Source organism: Sciurus carolinensis, chromosome 5 (genome assembly GCF_902686445.1).
Source record: "Sciurus carolinensis chromosome 5, mSciCar1.2, whole genome shotgun sequence".
Classification (NCBI taxonomy): domain Eukaryota; kingdom Metazoa; phylum Chordata; class Mammalia; order Rodentia; family Sciuridae; genus Sciurus; species Sciurus carolinensis.
In genome coordinates this window covers 98,685,345-98,695,664 of record NC_062217.1, presented here as the reverse complement: position 1 = coordinate 98,695,664, position 10,320 = coordinate 98,685,345, and the positions used below count along the sequence as shown (strand labels likewise).

At 40.0% G+C, this 10,320-nt stretch overlaps 2 pseudogenes; one reads left to right on the top strand and one right to left on the bottom strand.

Annotated features, from left to right (window-relative positions):
* Positions 1 to 808: 808 nt before the first annotated feature.
* On the top strand, positions 809 to 5,456 carry LOC124985847 (polyamine-transporting ATPase 13A3-like; annotated as a pseudogene).
* A 1,838-nt stretch (positions 5,457 to 7,294) lies between these two features.
* Positions 7,295 to 9,791, bottom strand: LOC124985848 (diphosphoinositol polyphosphate phosphohydrolase 2-like; annotated as a pseudogene).
* Positions 9,792 to 10,320: the final 529 nt, after the last annotated feature.

Below are 10,320 nucleotides of genomic sequence, written 5' to 3'. Positions count from 1 at the left end.
CAACACCTGGCAAACTTCGGAGGGTTGAGATGGTAGATATTATTCCACTGCTTAACCTGGAAATGTTGGCTTTTCAAGTAAATTTCCTTGGGCCTTTCTTCTAATTTTGCTAGATCAGGTTCCACAAGAATAGTGAAGAAATTTTAAAAGTGAAAACTGTAAGGTACTGTAGTGTATAAATTTTTGCTAGTTGCATAGTCTAAAGATGTTTTTGCTAAATGGCACTGAAGAAAATCCTGACAGCACAACTTAGACCAAAATGTTTCTGACCAAAGGAAATTATACAACAATATTTATAGACTAACTTTTAAGAGATGGTTGACATTAATACTGTACATTTTTTACATGTCAAATACATAGTCCAAGAGTTTATAAAATAAGTTCATGCATTATTACCTCTAAGAATATCATGTACAAGATAAACCCCCCAGACATCCGGCGCGGGATTCCCGAGCTCGAGGCGTGCTCCCCCGCCTGCCTGCCCGCCGGCTCTCCCCGCAGCGTGATCGGGGCGCCTCGGCCGAGGGGAGGGGGTTCGCTACATCGCCGGCGGCTGGAGGCCGTTTCGGAGTGCAGACCGCCCCCCTCCCCTGCGCGCTTCCCCTGCCGCCCTCCCTTGTTCTCGCCCTGCCCGCCTGCACGCCGCCGCCGCGGGCGCCGAGTAGCACAGCTCGGAAGCCCCTGTGCCCGGTCCGGGCCCCGCCGCGGCGCCTCCCTCTCAGCCCGAGCCGCAGCGCTCGGTGGCGGCGGCGGCGGCGGCGGCGGCGCCTCGAGCCCGAGCGACCCGCGGCCGCCGGCGCCGGCCGAGAGCGATGGGGCTGGGCTGAAGCGAGGTGGTGGCGGCGGCGACAGCGGCGGCCCAGCCCCCCGCGGCCTCTTGGTTGCTCCGGCCGGGAGGCCGCAGAGGAGACGGCGCGGCAGCGTGGCGGATCTGACACAAACATCCTAGGATTTTGGTGTCTGGACATAGGAGTGTTGGATCGCCACCTAGGGATGAAAGAATGCATCAGCAGGCCATACACAAAGGCAGTGCTCCTGTAGGCCCAAACTTGCTTCGTTGAAATCTTTCATAGGCAGTATCCCACTTGCATCATGGGAATGGAGAAATTGAGACCAAGACAGTTCTTCAGTTATTGTGAAGCATAAGGCCTTTCAAACCACTGTAGATATGGACAAAGAAGAAAGGAAGACTATCAATCAGGGTCAAGAAGATGAAATGGAGATTTATGGTTATAATTTGAGTCGCTGGAAGCTTGCCATAGTTTCTTTAGGAGTGATTTGTACTGGTGGGTTTCTCCTCCTCCTCTTACTGGATGCCTGAGTGGCGGGTGAAAGCAACTTGTATCAGAGCCGCAGTTAAAGACTGTGAAGTGGTGCTGCTGAGGACTACTGATGAATTCAGAATGTGGTTTTGTGCAAAAATTCGCTTTCTTTCTCTGGAAAATCACCCATTTTCAAATCCAAAATCTATAACTGATAAGATTTCAAATGGTCATGCAGTTCATTTAACTGAGAATCCTGCTGAAGACTACAGGCATGAGATGAATAAACATTCACAGGCTCAGACACAACAGATTCGTTATTTCACTCACCATAGTGTAAAATATTTCTGGAATGATACCATACGCAATTTTGATTTCTTAAAGGGGCTGGATGAAGGTGTTTCTTGTACGTCAATTTATGAAAAACATGGTGCAGGACTGAAAAAAGAGATGCATGCCTACAGAAAATTGCTTTATGGTGTAAATGAAATTACTGTGAAAGTGCCTTCTGTTTTTAAGCTTCTAATTAAAGAGGTTCTCAATCCATTTTACATTTTCCAGCTGTTCAGTGTTGTACTGTGGAGCACTGATGAATACTATTATTATGCTCTAGCCATTGTGATTATGTCCATAGTATCGATTGTAAGCTCCCTATATTCCATTAGAAAGCAATATGTTATGTTGCATGACATGGTGGCAGCTCACAGTACTGCGAGAGTTTCAGTTTGTAGAGTAAATGAAGAAATAGAAGAGATATTTTCTACAGACCTTGTGCCAGGAGATGTTATGGTCATTCCTTTAAATGGAACAGTCATGCCTTGTGATGCAGTACTTATTAATGGTACCTGCATTGTAAATGAAAGCATGTTAACAGGAGAAAGTGTTCCAGTGACAAAGACTAATTTGCCAAATCCTTCAGTGGATATAAAAGGAATGGGTGAGGAATTATATAGTCCAGAAACACATAAACGACACACTTTGTTTTGTGGGACAACTGTCATTCAGACTCGTTTCTACACTGGAGAGCTCGTCAAAGCCATAGTAGTTCGAACAGGATTTAGTACTTCCAAAGGACAGCTTGTCCGTTCCATATTGTATCCCAAACCAACTGATTTTAAACTCTACAGAGATGCCTACTTGTTTCTGCTGTGTCTTGTGGCAGTGGCTGGCATTGGTTTCATCTACACTATTATCAATAGCATTTTAAATGAGGATGAAGTTGGGGCAATAATCATAGAGTCTCTTGATATCATTACAATCACTGTGCCACCTACACTTCCTGCTGCGATGACTGCTGGTATTGTGTATGCCCAGAGAAGGCTGAAAAAAGTTGGTATTTTCTGTATCAGTCCCCAACGGATTAATATTTGTGGACAGCTGAATCTTGTTTGTTTTGACAAGACTGGAACGCTTACTGAAGATGGTTTAGATCTCTGGGGGATTCAACGAGTGGAAAATACCCGATTTCTTTTACCAGAAGAAAATGTTTGCAATGAGATGCTGGTAAAATCCCAGTTTGTTGCTTGTATGGCTACTTGTCACTCACTTACAAAAATTGAAGGAGTGCTTTCTGGTGATCCACTTGATTTGAAAATGTTTGAAGCCATTGGATGGATTCTGGAAGAAGCAACTGAAGAAGAAACAGCACTTCATAATCGAATTATGCCCACTGTGGTTCGTCCTCCTAAACAACTGCTTCCTGAATCTACACCTGCAGGAAACCAAGAAATGGAGCTGTTTGAACTTCCCGCTATTTATGAGATAGGAATTGTTCGCCAGTTCCCATTTTCTTCTGCTTTGCAACGTATGAGTGTGGTTGCAAGGGTGCTAGGGGATAAGAAAATGGATGCCTACATGAAAGGAGCCCCTGAGGTCATTGCCAATCTTTGTAAACCAGAAACAGTTCCTGTTGATTTTGAGGAAGTTTTAGAAGATTATACTAAACAGGGCTTCCGTGTGATTGCTCTTGCACATAGAAAATTGAAGTCAAAACTGACATGGCATAAAGTACAGAATATTAGTAGAGATGCCATTGAAAACAACATGGATTTTATGGGATTAATTATAATGCAGAACAAATTAAAGCAAGAAACCCCTGCAGTACTTGAAGATTTGCATAAAGCCAACATTCGCACTGTCATGGTCACAGGTGACAACATGTTGACTGCTGTCTCTGTGGCCAGAGACTGTGGAATGATTCTACCTCAAGATAAAGTTATTATTGCTGAAGCATTACCTCCAAAGGATGGGAAAGTTGCCAAGATAAACTGGCATTATGCGGACTCACTAACACAGTGCGGTAATTCATCAGCAATTGACTCTGAGGCTATTCCAATTAAGTTGGTCCATGGTAGCTTAGAAGATCTTCAGTTGACTCATTATCATTTTGCAATGAATGGAAAGTCATTTTCAGTGATATTGGAGCATTTTCAAGACCTTGTTCCTAAGTTGATGTTGCATGGCACTGCGTTTGCAAGTATGGCACCTGATCAGAAGACACAGTTGGTAGAAGCATTGCAAAATGTAGATTACTTTGTTGGGATGTGTGGTGATGGTGCCAATGATTGTGGTGCTTTGAAGAGGGCACATGGAGGCATTTCCTTATCAGAGCTTGAGGCTTCGGTGGCATCTCCATTTACCTCTAAAACTCCTAGTATTTCCTGTGTGCCAAACCTTATAAGGGAAGGCCGTGCTGCTTTAATGACTTCCTTCTGTGTGTTTAAATTTATGGCATTGTACAGCATCATACAGTACTTCAGTGTTACTCTCCTGTATTCTATCTTAAGTAACCTAGGAGACTTCCAGTTTCTCTTCATTGATCTGGCAATCATTTTGGTAGTGGTATTCACAATGAGCTTAAATTCTGCCTGGAAGGAACTTGTGGCACAAAGACCACCTTCAGGCCTTATATCTGGGGCCCTACTCTTCTCTGTTTTGTCTCAGATAATCATCTGCATTGGATTTCAATCTCTGGGTTTTTTTTGGGTTAAGCAGCAGCCTTGGTATGAAGTATGGCATCCATATTCAGATGCTTGTAATACAACAAGAAACCCACATTGGAATTCTTCACACATATACAATGAAACTGAACCTGATTCACGCAATATACAAAATTATGAAAATACCACAGTGTTTTTTTATCTCTAGTTTTCAGTACCTCATAGTGGCAGTTGCCTTTTCAAAAGGAAAACCCTTCAGGCAACCTTGCTACAAGAATTATCTTTTTGTTATATCTGTGATTATTTTGTATGTTTTCATATTATTCATCATGTTGCATCCAGTTGCTTCTATTGACCAGGTTCTTCAGATAGTGTGTGTACCATATCAGTGGTGTATAACTATGCTCATCATTGTTCTTGTCAATGCCCTTGTGTCTATCATGGTGGAGGAGTCAGTGGATCGGTGGGGAAAATGCTGCTTGTCCTGGGCCCAGGGATGTAGAAAGAAGATGCCAAAGGCAAAGTACATGTATCTGGCACAGGAGCTATTGGTTGATCCAGCGTGGCCACCAAAACCTCAGACAACGACAGAAGCTAAAGCTTTAGTGAAGGAGAATGGATCATGTCAGATCATCACCATAACATAGCAATGACTTAGTCTCAGTGGTATGATAATAGCAGTATTTGAGAGAATGTGATTTTAGGATTTTCTGGTCCTGTGTGTCAGTGTGGCACTCTTTCAATTTATGCCCTTTCTAGTAGTATCTGATTTAAGAGCTTTGTTTAAAACAAAACAAACTGCAAAAAGGTATTGACCTCATCGTTAAATTAACTATCATTCCGTCTATATCTTCATTCAGTAACCAAATATATACACTTAATTTTGATTGTTACCCTCAGTGATGCTCTTTATATTGGGTACAAGAGAAATTTGGTGTTTGGTAGATATTTAGACATTAGCTTTTGGGACTAGTTTGCCTCTTTAAGTTTATTTTCACAACCCTCTTATTAGAAAAAAATTATGTTTATATACAGGGCCTAAGTTTGTGATTGTTAAAAATAAAATGGATGTTAATTAGCCTCTAGTGAAAACAGGCTGAAAGCCTGTTTGATTCCAATATTTCTTCCAAAGAATTCTGTGTAAACATACACCAGTTCCCTTTGATAGTTTAGAATTAGGAGTCGGTTTGTATGGTGTTGGTTATAGAACAACTCAGGTTATTCCCCTGTATGGTTTTATATTTTCTGTACAAACCGCCTGGGTTTTTATTTTTCTAATCAGCAAGGTGCTTCACTGCCTTCTTAAGATGTCCCTCAAAGCTGTTAAGTAGATATTGTTTTATGTCTGGTGTCAGTGGTTTAATTAGTTTGCTTCATTTAAATGTAGTGGAACTTTTTTTTTTTTTTTTTTACTAGACTAAGATTTCTTTTGGCAGTAAATGTAGATCTGTCTTTCAAACATCTCAACATACCTGGGTTGTTTTTTTTTCCTTCAGGATTTGTATTATTTAATTTTTTTTTTATTTTCACAAATTTTAATCACCTAAAGACATAGGAGGATAATGAGTTTTGTTTTTTGTGTTAGAATTTTACTTTGAAAGATTTTTTTTTAATTAGATGTATCTCTCATCAGTAATAAGGTTTAAAAAATAATGAGTTGGATTTGAATGACTGCTATTTTTTTTCCCAAAGCTAAGTGAAATTGGTGAGAGCTTGTTGTATGCCATTAGGTGGCGCTAGAGGTCAAAGCATTCCTATTTTGCTATAAATGAGTATATCTGGTGTAGCAATATCTGGGAGGGAAAAAAACGAGGAAATAAAGAATAGGTATTCATTGAGCTGTAAGAAATGTAGGAAATTGCTTTTCTCCTTTCTGTTTTGCTTCATTAATGTTTAAATTTTTCAGGAATTTTACCTTTAGAATGGATTTATAGGTAGGATCCAGCAGTTTGGCAATGCCCACAGTTAGGACAGACACAGGCAACTGTAAAACACACCCTACTCTATTAAAACAGTATGATATTCTATGTTCTTTCTTAACTAGTCACATACTTGTGCTTTCCACTGATCATTTTTAGCTGATCATTGTTTGCCCAGTACATATTTACCAATTTACCAAATGTTACCTAGAACCATAGAACTAAATGGTTCGTGTTCTTTATGCTGCAAAGACATGAATGGTGTTTGGTAACTGTAGAAAAATTAAGTTACACTCAGGATCACTGTTATTGCTATTGCCACTGATGATTCTTACAAAAAATATAATCGAAGTTTTCCATCAAAATGTATAATAAGATATTAATACACATTAGATGATAAGAACAATTGTTCCATGAATGATTCTATGAAGCTATGCATCTTAGACCTCTTGAGCTGTGAATTAGCACTGTTTTCTATAGTTACTTAAATCTCTTGTTTTATAATTTCCATATTCATTTTAAATATACTCAAGTGTTATTCTTTGGTGATTTTTAGAATTGTAAATTTTATTCTTTGGTTTAAGTACTGAAGCATATAATTAAAGTAATTGTTAAGTAGCAGATAAAAAATCCAGTTATCAGATTATATTTAACATCTTTAAGAGCATGATCATAAAGAACTATTTTTGACCACACACACCCCTTTTAACATTTAGAGTTAATAAGGGTTTTATATCTCATCTGTCCATACTGTAATCCAAGGAATGAGGTTTTAGATAGGTGGAAAAGCATTCGTAGGAAGTTAGACTGAATATAAACAGGGTAGGTTATTCAAGTTGAGAATGTATTTGCAGAATGTCTGAATTCAGGTGTGGGTCCTCCTCAGTGCCATAGGTAGACTGAGCCCTCTCTGTAGGTAGTAATTTTGGTTTTGAATTTTACATTAAATTATTTGAGTGTATAAAGAACTAAATTTAAAAATCTGTACATATATTATTTTGATGTATTAAGATTGATAAATATTGCTGATTTAAATTTTATTTATGCACATACTTAAAGGACAGAGATGTCCAGGAAGTAATTGTTAAATAATGATATGTAACTTTTTAACTTTTTAAGTAAATAACAAGATTAAAAAAAAAAAAAAAAAAAAAAAAAAAAGATAAACCCCCCAGTACTTGTGACAGCATTTCAGGTGGAAGCAGTCTTATATACAAAAACAATCCAGTTTGTCTGCTGTGTTAAGTATTTAATGTATACAAATTTCAGAGATTACTGAGAAAAATATCTTAGTCCATTGGTGATTGATACAAAGTGTCAATTTGTGGGATTTAAAATGTTTCCTTTTTAAAAACACCCAGAATACATAACCTCTGCACAAAGAAAAATATAAAAATTCTGGATGATCACATTTTATTATACTACATAATTTAGGATAAAATGTCACTGGTTAAGTTTTTCTGCCTTCTTCCATTTTACTCCTTCCATTGACAGCATTAATTTGTGAACTAATGTTTACATTTAGTTTGGCTGCATTTATGGCACAAGATCTCATTTTCAAAATGGCACCAATTTTCCTGAAATACAAGAACTGTATTTTTAGCAGCAATTATATTTTTAAAGGTTAGCAGTTTTACAGAGCAATATTTTAACTATACCTTTTCTACTTCATACTCACCAGTTATAATATTTACAACAGTGTACTGTCTACATAAAAAGTGATCTTTCTTCACTCTCCCAACTCCACATCTTAGTCACTGTTTTTTTTCCTCCCCCCTTATTTCTGATCTTCTTGGGGGAAGTACAGGAGTTTCAATTCAGGTACTTCTGTGTTTTAGATGGGATGCCTGATTTAAGTATAAAGGGTAAGATGAAATAATTCTTAATTCAGGTGTGTTCCAGTGCCCCAAAAGTTATGTGAAAAGCAGTAATTACTGACAAACTAGAAAAGATGATACATTTGAAGGTGCCTTAACAATCTTAAGCCCACAACAGCTAAACAGCAAGGTGACTGTTACACTTCACTGTGGTTCGGCCATCACTGACTGGCCCCAAAGGTAAGACTCCAATCCTGTTGTTTTGGTAAGCACGCAAATTTAGGGTCCCTACTATGAAGTGTTTTAAGCAATTTACATTGAGGGAAATATGCTTCTGAGGTATTCTATGTAAAGTGAGATCATAGATAGAGGGAATTGGCAAGTGAGCATGCTAAATAAATTCCGTGAACACTGTCTTCATGATAAGACATACTTACCACATCATGCATTTTGCCAATATATCCCTAAAAAATCACTAAGTAATATTTTGTGTTAAATTACTATTGAAGTTTAGGGAAAATAGCCATTTTAGGTTGACAGTGACATAATACCAGTTATGCAAATTCAGACAAGAGTTGGCAAATTCCTAAAATATCAAATTGAAGTCCTTTGTTCAAACAGTTAAGGACCATACAGAGACAGCCCAAATGTGCAACTTATAATTTAAAATTCTGACCCTACAAAGCAAGTTCTAGAATGGACGGATTTCTTTAATACTAAGAATATTTTCCATTAATTCCCATCACAGAAAGATTTGTTGAATATGTTAATGCTGCAAATGAGAAAACAATTTAGGGGGAATACACCACAAGTAATTTGATCTGACAAAAGACTGATGCCAAATGGACAAAACAAAACAAAACAAAATCTTAAAAAAATGCTGTGAAATAAAATGATAAAAATAACATGAGGGGGCACAGTTAAGGCATCTAAAAAAAATTCCACATGACTTTGGCTTATTAAAATATTTTACATTTTTTTTTTAAAGAACGCTTGAAAGCATATGAAAAACATGCAAATTGTTTGAAATTCCTGCATGGCAATTTCAGACAGTTTGTGAGCATCATTCAGATGTTTGCCAAGGAAAGTGAAGAAGCCTCTCCCCAGGAGATCACACAATTGGTAGGGGAGGTCTTCCCAATTCTCTCTATCTTACACTAGATGGCAACCCAGAGGTCTGTGCGGCAGTCACAAACAAGGCATTATTATCTGGAAGGGAAGGGACTGTGGAATTTCCATTGCTTGGGGAACAACCCAGCTTAAGCTTTTCCAGATACTCTGCATGAACAGGTTTATGACACTGGAGAACTCTGATTGCATCTTCTACTTTGAACCACTCTCTCTTCCTTCCTATATTAACAGAATCTTCTCAGTCTTCCAATATTTCAGTGACTGTAAGAACATAAACATGTTCTATGCTTTCGGTCTTGGTTCTCAAATATACCCAGGAGTCTTTCTAGTTTTCCTTTGACTCCAGCACTTCCCTCACAGCAGCACCGCCGGGCTCCTCCTCAGGCTCCATTCCTCCTCCTGGGACAATCCACTGGTCTGGGTACCGACTGCTGCTCACCAACAGCACCTGCAAGACCCACCCGGACCTTGTATTTCCAGCCTGAGAAGCACTCGTCCTCCTGCTCGCTCCGGAAGCACAGGCACGCCGCCCGCTTCTTGAAGCCCTCGCGGTCATAGGTCCGCGTCTGGTTGGGCTTGAACTTCATCATAGAGGCGGCCTCTTGCTGCCGAGGCTGCTCCGGCCGCCGCCACTCCGCCGGGGAGGAGGGGCGAGGGCGAGTCGGTGGGTAGGCGCGCCGGTAGAGAGGCGGCAGCGCGGGGAGGGGCAGCGAGGCCGGTTAGTCCCCGGGCCGACCGCAGCTCCGACGCGGCGCAGGACGCGAGCGCGTGTCACTGGAGCCCGGGTGCAGGGATGGAAGCGCCGCCTCTACCCGGGCGTCCGCCTCTCTCTGTGGAGCCCGCCGCCTCTTGCCTGCGCTCCTCCTGTCGCCGCCGTCAGGGAAAGAGGGAGGCTTGAGGCTGGATGCTCGCGCCACGCGGAGACAGTTGCGAGGACTCGCGCAGACAGAGCAGCAGCGCCGCGGCCGATACAAAATTTTCTGTGTCATCTGTAACTTTGGTAAATGACATCTGTATTTTTGCTAACATGCTATAAAAATAGATTAGAACAATTCCTATATGGAATTCCAAAATGACCACTAAAAATCACCCTGATAGTAGATTATATTCCCATTCTCATGTATGCAAAACCACTCAATTCCTCATCTAATAGATTGCTATTACATCACACCTCTACTTTCTTTGTAACTTCAATATCTTTTGAGAAATATTATCAAACACCTTACTGATACCTATGTATACTTGGTTTTTC